Source organism: Mytilus edulis, chromosome 3 (genome assembly GCF_963676685.1).
Source record: "Mytilus edulis chromosome 3, xbMytEdul2.2, whole genome shotgun sequence".
Lineage (NCBI taxonomy): Eukaryota > Metazoa > Mollusca > Bivalvia > Mytilida > Mytilidae > Mytilus > Mytilus edulis.
In genome coordinates, this window is record NC_092346.1 from 9,694,187 (window position 1) to 9,707,279 (window position 13,093).

A 13,093-nucleotide genomic window follows, 5' to 3' on the forward strand; every position below is an offset into this window, starting at 1 on the left:
CATCCCCTGACATTCAAACGGTCATTTTAATTCAAACCTGTGTGGGACGTACGCATACAATTCTACGAAAGGTAACTTTCATTATTGATATTATAAAACTATTTGGGTTTAATGTTTTTATCATTTATACGTACAAAAACGAAAAAAAAAGAACAATTATGTGAACAGTATATTTCTTCTAAAAAAGAAATACGAATTGATAGTATAGCTCTTCTCAAATATCCTAAGATACTAGTTCCTTAAAAATCTATATAATAAGAGTAATCGCCCCTCCATAATCAGTTCTATGGTTTCTTAAATTTCATTTTTTCACTTTTTTCCCTATATTTTTGTGTAGAAACAAATTACCAGGGGGACCATCGACATGAATATTCATTAAACTATTTTTATTCAAATATGGCCAATTTCAATGATAATCAAAACTGAGCAAATATGATCCTTATTTTGATTAAATCTTTTAAACTTCACATTGAAATGTTATTTATGCTATACGCAGCTGCTAATAAGAAGAAACTTTTTCATTAAAATTTTAAGGATAGCTATTTCAAATGGCTTACAATTTGTTTTTACAAAACGGAATTTTTAGGAATTTATATGGTAAAATATAAACAAATAACATAAAATGTAAAATAACAAAACTATCGAACTGCAAAGAAATTTCAAATCGGAAAGACAAAAGCTCAAACACGTCAAACGAATGGAAAACAACTGTTATATCCCTGAATTGGTGTAGGCATTTCCTTATGTAGTAAATCGTTGAGTATACCTGGAATATAGCTAGCTTAAACTCTCACTTGTATGACAGTTTATTTATGTTTAAAATTTTACATAATTTTGCAGATTTTATAACTTACCTAAACATTAAAGACTGATAATCCCATAAAAGTATCGCGATAAACAAAATTATACTCATAAAATCACTGGAATTAAATCATCCTTTTTTTTCTTTAACAAGTCTTTAAAAAAAAAATTAATTATTTATTCTTAAAAAATCTTGTTCTATAGAGTTTCAACACAATTGCGTTTCATTTCTGAACATCTAGCTAACGACAAATGATTTTGGAAGCCACTCAATAGTTTTAAGAAAGATTTAGCAATTTTTTGGTAATTTAGGATAAATATAAAAGTCAAGAGGACAATAACAATCAAAACCAAGGGGTAAACAAAGACTCGTAAAACCAAAAGACATTTACATCAACAGTTATAAATAATAAATAAGAAACAACACGAACTCCACTAAAAACCGGGAGTGATATCAGGTGCTCCGGAAGGGTAAGCATTTCCTGCACCGTATACGGCACCCGTCGTGTTATTTCTTTGTTCAGTCCGGTAATGATGGAAGGTTATTATGACTGAAGAAGAATATAAAGATTTCAACATTCAAGATTCTTTATTTCTCAAACACCATAAAGTTACAATGGTACAAAGAAGTTCATCAAAAGTTATATAACATAACACAAACCCACATGACAAGATGAGATGAAAATATGAAATAAAATAAAATAAACAGTATAGTAGCGAAGAGTGGTGACTAACCAGGAAGACTCACTCGAAAAGTTATAACCCTGATAAATTTGCACAGCTTTTTCAACTTATTTTTTTATTTCTAACTGAAATAGATTTTCAAATTTTAGTATGTTACATCTGTGCAAGAAAAAAGTATCCAAATATTGTGCTCGAAAATTTGCCAAAGAACTACACTGCAAAGTGTAATGGAATTCATCACCAATCTCGTTACAATGACATAAGTTACAATATCTAAGGTTTCGCTCAATCTTATTCCATCTACCAGTTTCGATGGGTAACTTATGGTTACCCGTTCGAAATCTACAATATGTTGTTCTATCTTGACCACTTAAAATATTCAGATATTCCTCAAATTCAAAATTTTGTTTATACAATTTGTAGGCCAAACCTTTTAATGAACAGTCAATATCAGCTCTCCATTTCTGTTGAAACTGATAATAACTTTTGTTTTAAACTTATACCCAACAACTTAGAATTAAAATTTCCTTGTGACAACCATATATTGCTATATCCACATTAATCTAATGTATCTTTAACGTATTTCAACCAATCTGACCTCAATTGTTTGTCAGAATTCGTCAAGAACATGTATTTGTATAATATTTTAGCAATCCTGTTATCATCCCCATTTACCATTTTTTACTAAAAATTAACCATACGCAGCTGTATATATAAAGACATGAGATAAATACCAAGTTCACCATAAATCATAAAATTAGGTGTCGACTTCTTAAGGTTTAATAATAGTTTACAAAATTTTAAGTGCACTTTTTCTATAATATCGGTATTACTGAAACCCCAAATCTCACACCCATACAGGAGGATTGGCTTCACAATTTTATCAAATAGATCATATTGTGATTTCATTGACAAGTTGTGTAACCTCCCCTTTTTCAATACTTCATACATTGCTTTATTTGCTTTTCTAACTAAAATTTTCTTAGCACTCATAAAGCTACCTGTTCTTGAAAAATTCAACCCAAGGTATGTCAATTCGTTGACTATCTCCAATGCATTTCCATATATAAAGTTCAGTGGCGGATCCAGGGGGGGGTCCGGGGGTTGGAACCCCCACTTTTTTTTGGCCGATCAATGCATTTGAATGGGAGCATACAGTTGGAACACCCACTTTACTCTGGGTTGGGACCCCCCCCCCCTTTTTAAAATGGCTGGATCCGCCACTGAAGTTCATATTTTTGGGTAATCTACCACCAGAAAAAAATATAATCTTAGTTTTACTTGTGATAACTTTTAATTTCCAGGTACTGCAATATTCAAAGAATATATCTAATTGCAACTGTAGATCGGATGCATTATCCGAAAATAACACTGTACCATCTGCGTACAATAACACAAACAGTTTTAAGTAGATATCAAACTCATTCTCTATTTCATCAGTAATACAATTTAAACCACATACATTTTTTTCTTCAATAAACTGTTGAAGATCGTTCGAATACAATGAAAATAAAAAGGAGACATATTTTCACCCTGTCTTACACCTATATTGCATGAAAAATATTCTGATATTTCACCATTATACACAATACGAGATTTAATACCGGTATACATATTACAAATTACATTATACATTTTACCGTTAATATCATTTACAAGTAGTTTATGCCAGAGACCCTTTCTCCAAACAGTATCAAAGGCTTTAGCAAAATTTACGAATGCACAGAATAGTTTCTTTTTCTTATTTTTCATGATACTAATAATCATGTAGATAACAAATAAATTATCTGTAGTAGAATATACTTCTCTGAAACCAGCTTGATTCTGACATAGTAAACAAAAATCATCAGAAAATTTATTCAAACGTGAATTCAAAATAGAAGTAAATAATTTCCCAAAGTAGCTTAAAACTGATTAGATATGATTTCTGACACACTTTTGTCATAATGGCCAATCAGCTCATGATGGCGACCGTAAAATTTCTTGAGTGATGACCTTAATTTAATTGATTCATAGCCCTGTCTTAGCAGAGATTTCAAACCAAAAGCAAAATTCACCAAAGGGGGCATGCAAGTTTTATATGATTAGGAATAATTAGATTTTAGTTTAAAAATTGTATAATAAAAGGTTCCATGATACAGAAAAATGCAAGATACATGTAGTTAGATATAATTCCAATTTGTCTACGTTGCAGAAATCTTTCCCGAAATTGACTATTTATAAATATTTATGTGGCGAGTGAAACCTTTATCAGATGCTGTATACATATTTTAAAAAGTGGGGCAACAATAAGGCAACTTAGGAGTGGGGGCTTGCTTAAACGTCTAGTGCATTAAACATACATGCAGCCCAATAAGAGGACACACGGCCTTCTAATAACGCCTCTGAATACAGGAGGCTTACCTCTCTTATTTCATCAATTTTGAAAAAAAGGTAAATTTGGACCTATTAATTTTTTTCTTTGTTGGTTTTAAAAACATTGGGTTTACAGGATAAAGAAAAATGTACAACAACAACTAAGGTGGCCTTCAGTTTTATCTCTTGTAACGGTTTCGTTGGCAATCATGCCATATCGTCTAATTTTTACATGCTGTAGTAAAGACGTAAGCGAAAGCTTTATAGAATAGAGAAAAAAGGCACAAAAAAGAGTGAAATATTGGGTGGTAAACTATAAATAATAGAGAAAAATTGGCAAAAATAATAAAAATAGAGAAAGTAATTCCGAAAGATAAAGACTAGAGAAAAAAGTACTGTTTTTTTATCTTGATTTGTATATTTTAACTAAATTTACGAGATTTAAACGCCAGTAAATTTTTTCTGTCAAATTTATGGGAAACTTTTCTGAAAATTAGGAAAGATAACCCATTTTTTGTTTATTATATACCGTCTGGCGTATCAGCAGGCATCTCTAAAATTATCGAACGATAATAGGGTTGGTTTTGTAAGTGTGTGAACCTAGTCTAACCTTTCAATTGGTCAACGCAGCAGACCAGGATGTTTGCACTATAGTATATAAAAATCTCAAAAGGTCAATTACGCCTTTTAAGGTGTAAGATAATAACTCTAGTTTATATGATATACTCATAGAGTTTAATCATTTCGCAAAGATATTTATAAAGTATAAATTCAAAATTGTGTCATGTTGCCCTCCTTTGGTGTCTTTTTATGATCAATTTACGCCATGATATATCTCATATTTTATTATTTATGTTTTATTTAGTGTACAAAGAGACGTTTTAGATTTTTTTGAGAGTAATGTATGTGTATCTGATTAAATTATTAAGTTATTGACTTTGTTACCAGCCAAAATTCAGTCAAGAAGTTTGACTGTAAAACCTTATTACAAATTAGTTATCAAATCATGTTGTTTATAAAGCCCATTATTTCAATAAGATAAGAAAAAAATAAATGATGTGCCGCTGAGAAGATGCTTTAAGAACAGCCAACACATAATCATGAATACATGTCTTAGCATAGGACAGATTTGTTAGCTACATGCCTTCGTCTGCAATTTCTTTTTTCTTTCTCTCAATATTTTGAAGAATGGTACATATGTTTTTATCAAATCATAAATCGAAAACAGGACAACAGTTACAAAATAGAAAATTCACCAATTAGCAACCTGTGTAAAACACACCAGTGAGAACAAAAAAACACTTCAGATTTTTGGTCTTTTCTAATAAATGCATGGCTATATGTATGCATATTGACCATCATAAACCCGACAAAAACATGAAATATTTGCCACTGAGCAACAACACACTAATCCATTCTCTTCTCTATCACGATTGCTGTATTCTTTATCTATATTTTGGCTAATCCGATCAGATTAGATAAGTTATAAAAAGTTCCACCCCCCCCCCCCCCTAAAATAAATATTTAAAAAAACATAATAGTAAGGCTGTGTATTACTATACATAATTATTTCGTCTATTGTTCTTTGTCTTTTCTTTTGCCGTTATTAAAATTCTTAAAATCAGTGCTCATATAAGATGCCTTTAACGTTATTTTATTAAATGTCATATTAATAAAAACATGGTCGAACCCCAGGAATCTATACTTAATATTCAAAATGTCACCTTGATCTTTTAAGAGGTTTCATTGGTTAAATTGAACTATAAGGATGTTTGCCTATCAATGTTTATCAGTTTTGAATGATATATATTGAAAAACTTTTACAAACAAATTTGAATAAATAAATCTTTCACTTGTGATATTTAAATACTAGAAAAACATTAACTACTCTGGACTTTTAAGGAAATTCGTCTGACACGTGGCAGCTAGCGTGCACTTACGTTTACTGTGTTTACATGCACTTAAATGTCTGCATGATGTAATTTTTATTTTATTTTATTTTTTTAAATAATTGACTTTTTCATTTTCTTGGAAACTTATCAAGTATAATGTCTCTGTACTGACGAAATTTGGTTGGGGCTGAAAGGGGGAGCAGCTCTTAATATTATTATTATGATTATTGTCTTAATTATTATTTCTATGTAAGTGTTACTTTTAAGAAAATAACCGATTATCAGATTACTGCATATTATATAGCGATGGTTTAATTATAAAACACAATCTGAAGTCTGTTTTTTTCTTCTTCGCTAATGTGCTGTACATAAGGTTATAGTGTCTTATTGACACCTAGGTACACCACCTCCTTCAATTCATATTTTAAATATAAAAGGAAATATATCTTCTGAACATAGTAAAATTCAAAATTCAAAATATTTCATGAATAAATTCTGTTAAAATGGATAATGTTGTAATAAGTCAAAGTCGTAGAGAAATAATGATAGGTCCTTGTTTTAAAAGATATTAGCATGTTTATCATCTTAAACATATCTAACATTAACTGTGAGTAAATGATATCAGTAATAATATACAAATATAGCCTTTGTATGAGGTCGATACAAGGATATATTGACCTCATACAAAGGCTATATTTGTTATATTATTAATTTCTGACCATATTTGTATCAACATCGTCATTTAGGTTTGTTGGAATTTTATAGATATTACATTGTCTCCTTGATAATAACAACATATTAGTTGTTATTTCATTTACCTTTTTTTTTGGACATCTTACATTTTTTCTTATGTATTTGAAGATTTCTTTCGTCAAATAATCGATCACAGATATCATGTGTTTCAAAACGCTAAACACTATCCTGAAATTCATTACATGACGTCACAAAGTATGATTGGTTTTTAGATATTCTCAAAATAACCGTGCAATATGCTTTTTGCAGGTCAATATGCTTTTTGCTATCCGCTGTTTTCTCTCTACCTTCGAAAATACAGTTTAACATGTGACTATTCCTAAACGAATCAAATTTGTTGAAATATACGAATTAATAATATCAAGAATTATAAAATCCTTTTTATGTACATATTGATATATAAAAGAAATAAAGCTGGCAAATCTAATTTGTGACAGTTTTGGCTATTTTGTGCTTTCAAACAGTGTTTCTGAGCTGGCGACACACTCGCAGACCGACAGCCCTTCAGCAATGATATGCAATATCTTGTATATATCTTTATTCTGTCAAACCTTTGCAGTAAATGGTAAATATGTATAAGGGTCTGGCTGGGGTTTACACAATAGAAAAAAAACGGTAAAAAGAAAATGAGCAAAACAAAAATAGAGAATAATAGAATGCAAAAATATAAAGAATAGCGGTGGAAAAATTTAAGAATAGGGTTATTCAATAAACATAATAACATAAATTAACTATGTACAGAATAAAGAAATCAAGTAATTGCAGATGAATCTAATTATATGATAATTCTCATTAGTTCTTTTTAGGCTGAAAAGCGTTTTTTTTAAAGATACAAATGCCACTTTAAATAAGGACCCCAACCTGACTCTCTTGTATGACCAATGACAGTATTTTTTCAAAGCTGCCAACTTTCTGTATCACACATCAAATGATGTATTTTGCACATATAAATATTTATACATTTTTCAAAACAATGAATGTTTTGTCTGTCAATTTATATAATTTTCAAGTAACAACTACTGCATTTTTTTATACAGTTTGTTTGTGTTTACCAACATATATTATGTGTATGCATATGCACTGTCAAAGTTTTGATACTTACGAGGCCCTTTATATTTTTTGCTCTCCAAAAGCATCACCAAACAAAATATTAAGACCCAAAAGAGACGACTCTTATTTAATACATGTATACCAGACACGACTAAAAGATAACACTTAAGGTTCAATGCATTTATAAAATAAAGTGGCCTTAATTCTTTAATTGATTTAATGGGCTTCGTTTTTATTTTATTTATCTAGAATGGTTCCTATTCCAATTCTAGGAACTTATTTGTCTGTTTGAAAGAAGACTTTATTCATATTGGTTAAGATTGTTTAAAATTGAAGGCATTCTCTTTTTTATATAAATATCTATATGAGACAGTCAGCATTTTTTATAATTACTTAATGATTAAATGTTTGTTCTTTGTTGGCTCTCCGTCTAAAATTTAACAGTTGAATCAAAATTTGACAGAACGCTAAATCGTCTCTCTTCGAGAAATATTGTCACTATAGAAATCTACATACATTGTACAAAATCAGTAGCAAACAGAAATATTTCTTTTTCTTTTCTTTTTAATAGACCATCAAAACATAATTATATGTTACATACATTTATTATTCATTCCTATATATTTAACCGGATGAAATACGTTAATTGTATTTGATTTATTTCATAGTTCTTTCAAGATCATTGAATATACTATATTATGAATAAGATATTGAAAAATTATAAGTTTGTTCCTTTTCAATCTATATTTTAATGATCTTTAATGTAATTTCAAACTTTATCTTTGCTCAGAAGACCCACATGTAAAACACATGGATTGTATAATATATATTATATAATATGTTATCTAAAACATAAATATCTTAATAAATTGTGTAAAAAAAGTAAATACGACTGCAAAGAAATCAAGATACATTTGAAGCAGACTTTTATAAAAAAAAATACATATTAAAAAAATAAATTCAATAAATAAAGATAACGTTTTAGAATATCAACCTAAAAATTTCTCAGTGATTTATAACTTTGAATTGAAAGCATACCTGGAATATTATTCTTGTGTCCATTGGAACTGACCAAGTCCATGTAGATATGCAAGCCGATGCTTTTCTATTTATATTAAATGTATATATAATAAATAATAGGGTCAATAGTAAATAGTTCAGATAAATATAGATTTGTTTGATGTCATTAAATTAAATTTTTCTATTTCCAGAAAATCAAAACCGATTGGATAGAGAAAAACCCGGAAAAAGGTGAATTTTGTTGTAGGCTGGAATAATTATCATACAACTGCTTCTGTAAGTACTTATAACGCCGTCTTAATCAGTGGTAAATTGTATACAAAGTATAAATTATAAAAAGGGAAATTTATCGAAAATAGGAACTTAAAAAGCGGTAGTTAAGTTTATATAACAATGAGAAAAGATGAGTGGTAAATGTCTACGAGACATGAGAACGAGATACCAAGTTTTTATTTCCCTTTTGAAATATGTGTTCGTTTAAGAATATTGCGACAATTGTTAAATATTGAGAACTATCGCATTTTTTTTAAACGAAACATAGATATAAATATCTTTCTTTCTCTGTGACTTATACAGATTTAAATAGTCAGACAAAGTTGTCTATGAGGGTCTGGATGTCGTTTACAAAATACTAGAAGGGAATAATTTGCAAAACATGTAGAATAAAAAGGGTGAAAACAGACAAGGTGCTGTAATATGATTATAAAGTATAATGGAGAAGGGTCAAGATTAAAGAAAAATTACCTTAAAGAATATGAAATAAACTACAGAAATGAAGTCCCCTTTATTCCCGACCCCAAACCAGACCCTAGTCTATGTGTACACAATAGGTCATAGTTACCTATACGTTATCAATATCTTTATTTAAAGAATGGTGTGAAGAGGTTGTCGACAGAAGCAAATGAAAAATTACATGACAAGAAAGTAAACAAAATGGATGAGATAGATTGATCAGAAATTGCTTACCGTTATGGAATTTTTAGTAAATTTAGAAGGAAATTAGTCTATAGTCTTATTTGAGACGTTTAAATGACCATTGCTAATATTTTTGTTTTATTTCTTTTGACTATATATAATGTCATTCTTTCATTTGTTCACATTTGTGTTTTGCCTTTGAGTGTTTTTTTTTTAAATATTATCTTTAGTTACATAATACCTCAATTTAAAAAAAAACCATATAAACATGTTTTATATACTCGAAAGTTTTTTTCTAATTTAAACGTGTAATCTTTTTTGAACTATTTTCTTCCTGTACTCTAGTTCTCCGACTGATTTACCGTACGCATTGACATTCTGCTTCTTCGTCCAAGTAAGTTACCGAAATCATATTGAATTTGCATGGTTCCGCCAAAACTTAGCGCAGTGCCAGGCAAGGCAGCAAGTCTTCTCAAAGTTATTTACATTTAAAACGTTCGCCAATTTACAATTAAAATTAAATGCACGCTATGCTTTCAAGCAGCTCTGAATCCCTTTATCGAGTCAGCAGATGTTGTTTTAGATGGAAGTTGATTCCAATCCCTGATGGTCTTTGGGAATACTGACTGTCCATAGGTGTCGCTTTTGTTCTTTCTTGGTAGTTTTTATGAACAAATCTTGCTGCTCCTTTTTGAACTTGTTTTAATGTTTTGATCTTTTTTCGGCTCGATGGATCCAAACTGTGCAGGCATATTCCACTGAAGGTTGTATATGCTGCTGCTTTTACTGGTTTTGTGCAATCTTTTAGATTTCTTATGATAAATCCCAATGTTTTATTTCCTTTGCCTACAATATTATCAATGTGTTTATCCCAGGATCAATCTCCGGCGCAGAGATCACATATTCGTTCCATTCAATACTACGTAAAACTACACTCAAGTGTAGTATTGCGGAGCATGTATGGAACGCATATGATCTCTGCGCCAGAAATTGTCCCAGGATAGGTTGTTACTGATAGTAACGCCTAAGTACTTGCATTAACCACGACACCTTTCGTCAGCAATTTTACAACCGCATTGCGCAAGAGCAAGGTAAAAACCGTGAAGCTAAAGCATGAAATGAATATATTAATAATATTAACCGATTGTGAAAAAAGTCACCAAAAACACCAAATTATTTAACCACTGTTGTACCAAATTTTCTTTAACAAACGCAAACATATGAAAAACATAAACAAACAACAAATATATTCGAATTATCATTTACATTTTTTTTACGTGCTCCGTAAATCCGTGTTGTTTATATACAATGTATCTGCATGCATTAATTGATTCAAGTTTCTTCTTATTGTATTATAAGAAAATAGTTTAATATGACTTAAACCGTTTCATGTCTCTTTTTTCAAATTTTATTTTCTAGCGTGCCTTTTTTGTGTGGGTTTTTTTTTTTGTGATTTACATTTTCTAGCGTGTCTTTCGGGTATCTTATTCTCTAAACTTGTGATGTTGATCCTTTTGAGATTTACGCTTTTTAATGTGCCTTTTTGTGTATCTTTCTCTTGACCTTGTGGTGTTTCCTTTTTTCTGTTTATATTTTCTTATTTGTCAATTGCTTTTTTTCTCTTGAATATATGTTGTATCTCTTTTTTCAATTTTTTCGTTTTTTGTATTTGCACCAGACGCGAGTTTTGTCTACAAAAGACTCATTAACAGTTACGCTCAAATCGAAACAAGTTAAAAAGGCCACATAAAGTATGAAGTTTAAGAGCATGTATGCATGGTCTTCTATTATCACACAGGCGAGGTCCGGTGTATCAAGGTGACTCACACACGAAGAATAGGATTGAGATACATCTTTAAAAATATTGGTTTTATCTGCTATGTTCACACTAGCATTCTACAGTATACATTTATTCCTTAATTTGTCTACTTTTTCAGATTTTGCTGAAAAAAGTGAAGTAACATGTTCAATTTTTATATCCAGTCGCTCGTACTGCATACAGACTCTCCTAACAAACCGACACACTGACTAAGCTGATGATTCACTTAAGGAATAACCGTCCACTGTAGAGGTATCATCCCCGTGGAAGATAATGGAAATACCTGAGGTATCACCCCAGTGCCAGAACTAATAGTCCACCAGTTGCGGTATCTTCCCGACGCTAGAAATGGAACTAACCGTGCGACAACGATAGTATCAACCCGATACCAAAAAATGAAACAGTAGTTTATAGAAGTTCAGAACTCGTTAAACCATTTTGAATACACAAACCAAGAATTAAAAAAAAACCATGAAGAATCGCGTGATAAACGAAGATGTTTGAGGCATATCGACAGAGTAAAACCCTGTGATCTATATACATTCGCCATTTTTTATAGGAATGTAACCTCATGCACACATGTCCAGATGGAGAAACGAGGAGAATAATCCATTAATGGATGTGTAACCCGGATTTGTTTTCTATCGATCGATTTATGACTTTTGAACAGCGGTATGTCGCTATTGCCTTTATATATAAGATATGCAGATTGTAGACACATTAAATAAAACTACTTTAAAATAAATGGTTATCTTTTTCCATTAAATTGTTTCCCCTTCTTAATAGTATCGTATGTGGCTTAATGCAACCAAAGAAGCTTCTGTTTACGTACTTCTTTTCTTAATCAGATGGACGTTTTTCCGACAATGTTTGCCATATTAGGAGGCGGTGTGAGTGCCTATGAAAAGAAAAATAACAACAAAAAAACTGAACTCCAATAAGAATTCAAATCGAAAAGCTCCTTATCAAATGGCAAAATGAAACCGCTACCCACATTAGTCTTAATAACGGGGATGTTAGCAACTGTTAGATACATTTAGACTTTCAATAATTATAGAAAACCCATACTGCATAGTCGACTATAGTAGACCAAACCTGGGCTAAAATTATGAACCAATTCAAATAAGAAAACGGTCTGATTCATGACAAACTAACTTTGTACTTGTTTGGCTTTATAACTATCTAGATCTGAGCGTCACTGATGTGTCTTATGGAGATGAAACGCGCGTTTGGTGTATTTAATTAGAATCCTGGTACCTTTAATAACTATTTGTAAAAGGCTGACAACGGTTACCTGGTATCTTTGGTGCAGACTGTAACCCTGTGACATCTATGTGTTTTATTTTAACATTGTTTTGACGTCGAACAGTGAACACTTATACTTATCATTAATGCTCAATAAATGATTGAATTAGTTTCTCCATCTGTGATGTAACATCTTCAAAGTCACTGTCTTTAAAGAGCCCACTTCATAAAACATTGGGATCATCTTATAAATAAGATTCTATACTGTATTAAAAATATCTGTAAAGTTACGTAACACTTCAACAATCAGGTTTTTATTTTCTTTGAAAAGTATTGGTATTTTTTGGGGTAATAGATTTTATTTAAACAAATACCAAGACAATTAGTTCAATATTTTGTTGTCATTTCATAGAATGGTTGATATAGAAAATGCCTTTAACATATATTTGCAATATGTTATTTTCTGGAATCAGTAATTATTTTTTTCTTGTGGTCATACAAATGACATTATATTCTAATTAGAGTCAAGTTCGGAAACAAATTGCGACAACTTTAACTA

At 30.5% G+C, this 13,093-nt stretch overlaps 1 long non-coding RNA gene across 1 annotated transcript; it reads left to right on the top strand.

Moving 5' to 3' along the window:
• Positions 1-12,012, top strand: LOC139514781 (uncharacterized). Its single transcript, XR_011662697.1, has 3 exons — positions 1-71; positions 8,747-8,831; positions 11,408-12,012. It is a non-coding gene; the product is annotated as an uncharacterized lncRNA (long non-coding RNA).
• The last annotated feature ends 1,081 nt before the right edge of the window (positions 12,013-13,093 follow it).